The sequence below is a fragment of the Coturnix japonica genome, chromosome 21 (assembly GCF_054131305.1).
Source record: "Coturnix japonica strain WE chromosome 21, WE-NBRP24, whole genome shotgun sequence".
Taxonomy (NCBI): domain Eukaryota; kingdom Metazoa; phylum Chordata; class Aves; order Galliformes; family Phasianidae; genus Coturnix; species Coturnix japonica.
Window position 1 is genome coordinate 1,729,833 of NC_140683.1, and position 6,578 is coordinate 1,736,410.

The 6,578-nt window shown below is 46.0% G+C and overlaps 1 long non-coding RNA gene across 1 annotated transcript; it reads right to left on the reverse strand.

The window, feature by feature from the left end:
* Window positions 1-332: 332 nt before the first annotated feature.
* Window positions 333-6,082, reverse strand: LOC146757433 (uncharacterized). The gene is made up of 2 exons (XR_014936149.1): window positions 6,031-6,082; window positions 333-1,786 (listed from the first exon to the last, which is right to left on the reverse strand). It is a non-coding gene; the product is annotated as an uncharacterized LOC146757433 (long non-coding RNA).
* Between the last annotated feature and the right edge of the window lie 496 nt (window positions 6,083-6,578).

Sequence of the window (6,578 nt, forward strand, 5' to 3'; positions counted from 1 at the left end):
GAGTTAGATCTATGGGGCAGGAGATGGTGTGGGGCTTATGTGGGTCAGATGTATGGGGCAGGAGCTGATGTGGGGCTGATGTGGGTCAGATCTATGGGTCAGGAGCTGCTGTGGAGCAGATGTGGGTCAGTTCTATGGGGCAGGAGCTGCTGTGGGGCTAATGTGGGTCAGATCTATGGGGCAGGGGCTGCTGTGGGGCAGATGTGGGTCAGATCTATGGGGCAGGAGCTGCTGTGGGTCAGATGTGGGTCAGATCTATAGGTCAGGAGCTGCTGTGGCTGCTGTGGGTCAGTTCTATGGGGCAGGAGTGAAGAGTGAGCAAAGCCTCAAAATGGTGGTAAGGTAACATTTTGCTATAGAAAGGGAAAGGGGAACTTCACAGAAACCAAGACAAAGGGTAACTGTACATTTAAAAGTGCAGGGAAAGGGGGAATTACAGACACTTAGTCAAAATAAAGCCAGAGAAGAGGGCAATAAAGATAAGAAGAAACTGTCCGGAGACCTCTGACAAGAAGGATTAGATCCCACCCCCCGGGCAAGATGATGCCGACATGGGAGAACAATAACAGCAGATAACACCAAGAAGAAAACAGAAGAAGAATTTCACCCCAAAACATCGGCAAGGGTCACGGGGAATGGGGTCAGAGGGAATGAGGGAATGGGGTCGCGGGGAACGGGGCCATAGGGAATGTAATGAATATGTAATCAAACTGAGGAGGAGACTATTGATTATGTATTAGCTTAACCTATATCTGTAACACACTTTTCTCTTTACGGTGTGCAAGTTTGGAGGAGCTATCCCCCTTGCACCCGGCGCTGCGCAACGCTGGAATAAACATACCTGCTTTATAACCCATCTCTGGATTATAGAGTTTGATTCCGCAAGTCAATTTGGCACCCCAGATGGGACCCTCTCTGTTCGGCTGCAGGACCAGCTGAGAAGGGGGACGCCTTTGGCGCGCCTCGAGATTTCTCGGAAGGACTCCCCTCCCTCATCTGATCACTGCAGGAGCAGACAAGAACCATCTATCGGCGGACCAGGTATGTGAAATGGGGGACCCGTAAGTCGTGAGGAGACGTCCTACGCAGGGCACAGTGGAGTCGGCGTGCTCCCCCCCAAGGGACGTGAGCTCACGGGTTAGGTTAGGTTGCCGGCTGGGTTAGGACTCCCTAGGGAGTGCCTACAAAGGGGCCAGTAAGTCGTACGCATGGTAAAAGGGCTATTGCTCACATTCAGGTGATTGCTAATTGGGCAGAGCTTGTCTGCTCTCTGGTACAGGGTGATTTGGGTAATCCTGGGATAATTGGTATCGTACAGCGCTGTTTATATAGGTGACCTAAGTCAACAACTAGCACCGGTGTTCTTAACATCTTTGGTTAAGCTTAACAAATGATATATTGTAATTCTGTTTGAATTGTCGTGTGAGTGTGGTGTGAGTGAGACGCAGCACAGCTGCGGGGCGAGTGCGGAGTCCCGACCCGCGGTTCCGTCCTCCCGCGAGGGAAACGGCCGGGGACGGACGAAGCGAAAGTTGTCTCCAATACTTGTTTATCTATGTTTTAATACGTGTTTATTTTGTATTATTAATTACTGTTTTTTGTAAAGTATGTGGTCATAAGTCATAACAATGCTGTTGTGTCAGAAGTGGTTTTACTTATAAAAGAATACGGTGGTTTATATTAAGTTACAATGGGAAAATCACAGAGCAAAGAGGTCCCTGCGCGCTCACCCCTGGGGTGTATACTGGCACATTGGCGAGATATCGCTGGGGAACCAGGAGGAACCCTGAGCCGAAAAAAAAAAAATCCTGATTAAATATTGTAATCAGTGGTGGTTGATTTATAAGCTAGAGGACAGGGACAATGAACATATAGAGGAATGTCTGTGTGGAATGAGCATCAAGCCATTTATGTGATACTGTGTTCTGCCTGCGAAGAGGTGTAAGGGAGGTGGGTCAGTCAGTGCTGGCTCTGTGGCGAGAGGTGTATAACTGAACGATATGGATTGCTAAGGGAAAGTTATAAGGTAGTAAGAGTGTTTATGGAAACTGAAGAACTGTGTTGTTTGATTTGTGGGTTTTGAAGGGAATGGGACAAACTGTTTGGCTGGTATAAGAAAGTGTAGTTGTTAATGTCATACGGAAGTATTGTTGAGGGTACGTGGAAGTGTAAATGAGGGTACAAATAGTGGAATAGTGTACAGAGGAAAAAGGGTTAAAGAGAAAGTGAGTTTATCTGTGCTGGCATGAGAACAACCCCCCCGCACCGTTCCCCTGCAATCAGAACTCTCAGAGTGGGAGAGGGAGCCAGGGTCAGAGACTGCTGCTGTAAACAGCAAAGGGGAAGGTGGAGAGGACAGGGCATTGGAAGTGAGAATAGCCTTCATGTGCAGAGATGTGGGAAATCTGAAATCTGAGCAGCACTGGAAGGCTCTGGAGAGGAGGTGAAATGTAATGATTAGAGTTTGGAAAGCGAAAAAGTTTGGGAAGGACACAGGTTGAGGAAGGCAAAGATAAAAACAGGGATGTCAGGTCTGAAGAGAGGAGTACAATAAGAAGAAAACAAACAAACAACAACAACAACAGAAAACAAAACAAACACCTGATTGAGAATCAGAGATGTTCAGGAAATTGAGAATAATAACAGCTGTTACTGTTGTGGTGCTAGAGTAGGGCCATAGGACCCAGAGATCCCCCACAAGGAAAGGGGGGGGAGGGAGGCTTGAAGAGCCCAGGGAGGGCTCTGCCCCGCTGGAATGAAAGCAGTGTGCAAATGCAGTGGGACACTGGTAGAGAAATCCGACCAAGCTGAGTGAGAAGGAATTGCCTCTGATTGCAGAACTGAACAATGAGAACTTGGGAAGTTAACCCTAGCAGATATACCGATGAAACTGCAGCTAAGGAAGCAGGATAAAGTAGTTCATTTTCTGATGGATATGGGAGCTTCTTACTACCCATAGATGGTTTTGTAACATTAGTAGGTGCTACTGCCCAACAAGAAAAGGCTTACTTTTGGAATTAATTAAATATAAGCTAAGAAAACAAGTAGGAATACAGAAATTCTTGTACCTGTCAGGTTACCCTGGCAAGAAATTTAATAAAACTGGAGCTAAGGGTCAAACAATATTGGCTGATTAAGAATTGTAAGTCTGACTATTAACACAAACTGGGAAAAACAATGTTATACCCCCAGGAGCCACAGCAATCTCAATTAAGACACACTTAGGGGTGTGGGCATCAGGGCCAAAAATTAAGCCCTAAATACAAGTTAAAAGCAAGAGCTCACCCACTCAGGGTAAAGTGGTGCCCTTTGAGGATATGTGACTGTAGAAGGACAAAAGAAATAATAGATAATTTTTTGAGTTTAAATTACTAATTGAATGGGAATCCAAGTACAAAACTCCAATTTTGCCAATTTGCTAAATTTTCGGATAGCAAGTGCTTTAGTTTGGTAGAAGACATGAGGACAAGTAATGGAATTGTTGAATGGATACACTCAGTGATGGAAAATCCATGCACTTTATCAACCAAGTTAAGGAATGAATAGGTGGAGTTTACCTTCTGGATTTGAGGGATGTCTCTTCTGCCTGGTTTGGCTAAAGGAAGCCTAAGGTTATTTGCCTTTGAATAGGAAAACCCTAATAGAGGGAGAAGAGACTCAGTTAACCTGGACAGTGTTACCCAGGGTTGTGAGAATAGCTTAATGATCTTTGAGAACTGGTCAACTCATGAGCCTGAGACCTGGGATCCTCCATCCTAGGGTGGAACTTTACTGGAGCATGTGGATGCCACAGCAACAAAAGGACTGTGTACAATAGACTGAGAGTTTGCTGAGTTTCTTGGTTTACAGAAAGCACAAATAACTCAGAAATTACAGCTGGACTTTGGACCTTAAGGACTGCCAGGAAAGAAGCCATCTGCTAAGCCCCTGAGCTGCAAACTGCCAAGGAACTCCATACGTTCCCAGGAATGACAGGAGGGTGCTGACCATGGATACACAGCTACGGACTGATGGTAAACCTCAAACAGCTTGAAGTGAGTAAGGGATGGTGCCTGAGGGCAGTGGCTGCACTGGTGTTCAATATTCAAGAAGCCTATAAATCTACACTGGGCCAAAGGACACCAGTTTTAATATCTCATACAGTGTTTACTGTATTGGAGGCAAAAGGGGGACATTAGTTCATTGGCTCTCACCCCAAAGATTCCTGAAATACCAGGCCATCCTGGTAGAGCAAGATGATGTAGAAATAATTGTGACTAATATTGTCAACCCAGTATCTTTCCTTAGCGGAACTCCCGGAGAACCAGTATTACATGACTGCTTTGAATCAACTGAAGCTGCACATTCCAGCCGGTCAGTCGAACCTGAAGGACAAACCCTTAGAAGATGCAGAAGACACCTGGGTTACCAGCAGCTGCAGTTTTATGAGACAAGGAGACTGTAAGGCAGGACATGCAGTAACTGCTACTGACCAGGTAATCGAAGCACAACCACCAGCTGTGGGGACTTCCCCTCAGAAGGCTGAAATAACTGCCTTGACAAGAGCTTCAATCATATGGACAGATGCTAAATATGTGCCACATGCTCATAGTACCATCTGAAAAGAGCAAGGATTGCTCACACACAAGGAAAACAGCCTGATTTAAATCTACCAATAGTTATTATATGTTGTAAAAGACATCAGAAATGTAACACTGTACAGGAAACAGAAAATAAGATAATAGATCAGGTGGCAGAACAGGCAGTTGAAGAGGGCTTCAATTCCAGACGGTAAACTTAAAATCTCTGAAGCCAAGTCAAAACCTGTAAAATATTCTAAAGAGAACAGGAGTCCAATTAATGATTTAGAAAGGAATAGAGCAAGTTGACAGATGGGTGCATGCCCAAATGGACATTGTTATGCCCTTTAGTATTTTATGGAAATTGGTTATAAAGGAAGATAAGAGAATATATTGGGCAAACTAACACTACAAAGTACAGTCCCAGTACCAGGAACAGGGCACAAGTGGGCCTCACGGGAGAGGGCCTTCCAGGGCAACAATGGCAAATTGATTTCACAGAACTCCCAAGAAAAGGGGGGTATTGCTGTATGAAAATTTCTGTAACCTTAGAAACAATTGAGGATGCTGCTGCAGATGCCTGATGGACAATCCAAAAGGAGGTATCCTGTTTATCCAAAGATGCATTGCAACATGGAGTAGGCAGGGATAACACCGATTGGGGAATAGTTTTCTCTGGACCATGGGATAAACTTACTAGTTGCCAAATTTAGGATGACTGAAACAGTTTTTCTTAGCCTGCGTCACCTTGCTATTCTTGGTGTGTTTTACTTGTGTTGTTATAAGATGCCTTTTGTGTCTGCACCAAGGTACTGGAAGGGAATACGAGGTTTGGAAGAGACATGAGCTGAGACAAAAGGTAGAGAGCGGAGCCTATTTTGAGACCCATTAAGAATCTAGCAGGTAAAAGACTGCTAGATTAAAGAAAAGGGGGGAATTGAAGAGTGAGCAAAGCCTCAAAATGGTGGTAAGGTAACATTTTGCTATAGAAAGGGAAAGGGGAACTTCACAGAAACCAAGACAAAGGGTAACTGTACATTTAAAAGTGCAGGGAAAGGGGGAATTACAGACACTTAGTCAAAATAAAGCCAGAGAAGAGGGCAATAAAGATAAGAAGAAACTGTCCGGAGACCTCTGACAAGAAGGATTAGATCCCACCCCCCGGGCAAGATGATGCCGACATGGGAGAACAATAACAGCAGATAACACCAAGAAGAAAACAGAAGAAGAATTTCACCCCAAAACATCGGCAAGGGTCACGGGGAATGGGGTCAGAGGGAATGAGGGAATGGGGTCGCGGGGAACGGGGCCATAGGGAATGTAATGAATATGTAATCAAACTGAGGAGGAGACTATTGATTATGTATTAGCTTAACCTATATCTGTAACACACTTTTCTCTTTACGGTGTGCAAGTTTGGAGGAGCTATCCCCCTTGCACCCGGCGCTGCGCAACGCTGGAATAAACATACCTGCTTTATAACCCATCTCTGGATTATAGAGTTTGATTCCGCAAGTCAGGAGATGCTGTGGGGCTGATGTGGGTCAGATCTATAGGGCAGGAGCTGCTGTGGGTCAGATCTATGGAGCAGGAGCTGCTGTGTGGGGCACATGTGAGTTAGATCTATGGGGCAGGAGATGGTGTGGGGCTTATGTGGGTCAGATCTATGGGGCAGGAGCTGCTGTGGGTCAGATCAATGGAGCAGGAGCTGCTGTGGGGCACATGTGAGTTAGATCTATGGGGCAGGAGATGGTGTGGGGCTTATGTGGGTCAGATGTATGGGGCAGGAGCAGATGTGGGGCTGATGTGGGTCAGATCTATGGGTCAGGAGCTGCTGTGGAGCAGATGTGGGTCAGTTCTATGGGGCAGGAGCTGCTGTGGGGCTAATGTGGGTCAGATCTATGGGGCAGGGGCTGCTGTGGGGCAGATGTGGGTCAGATCTATAGGTCAGGAGCTGCTGTGGCTGCTGTGGGTCAGTTCTATGGGGCAGGAGATGCTGTGGGGCTGATGTGGGTCAAA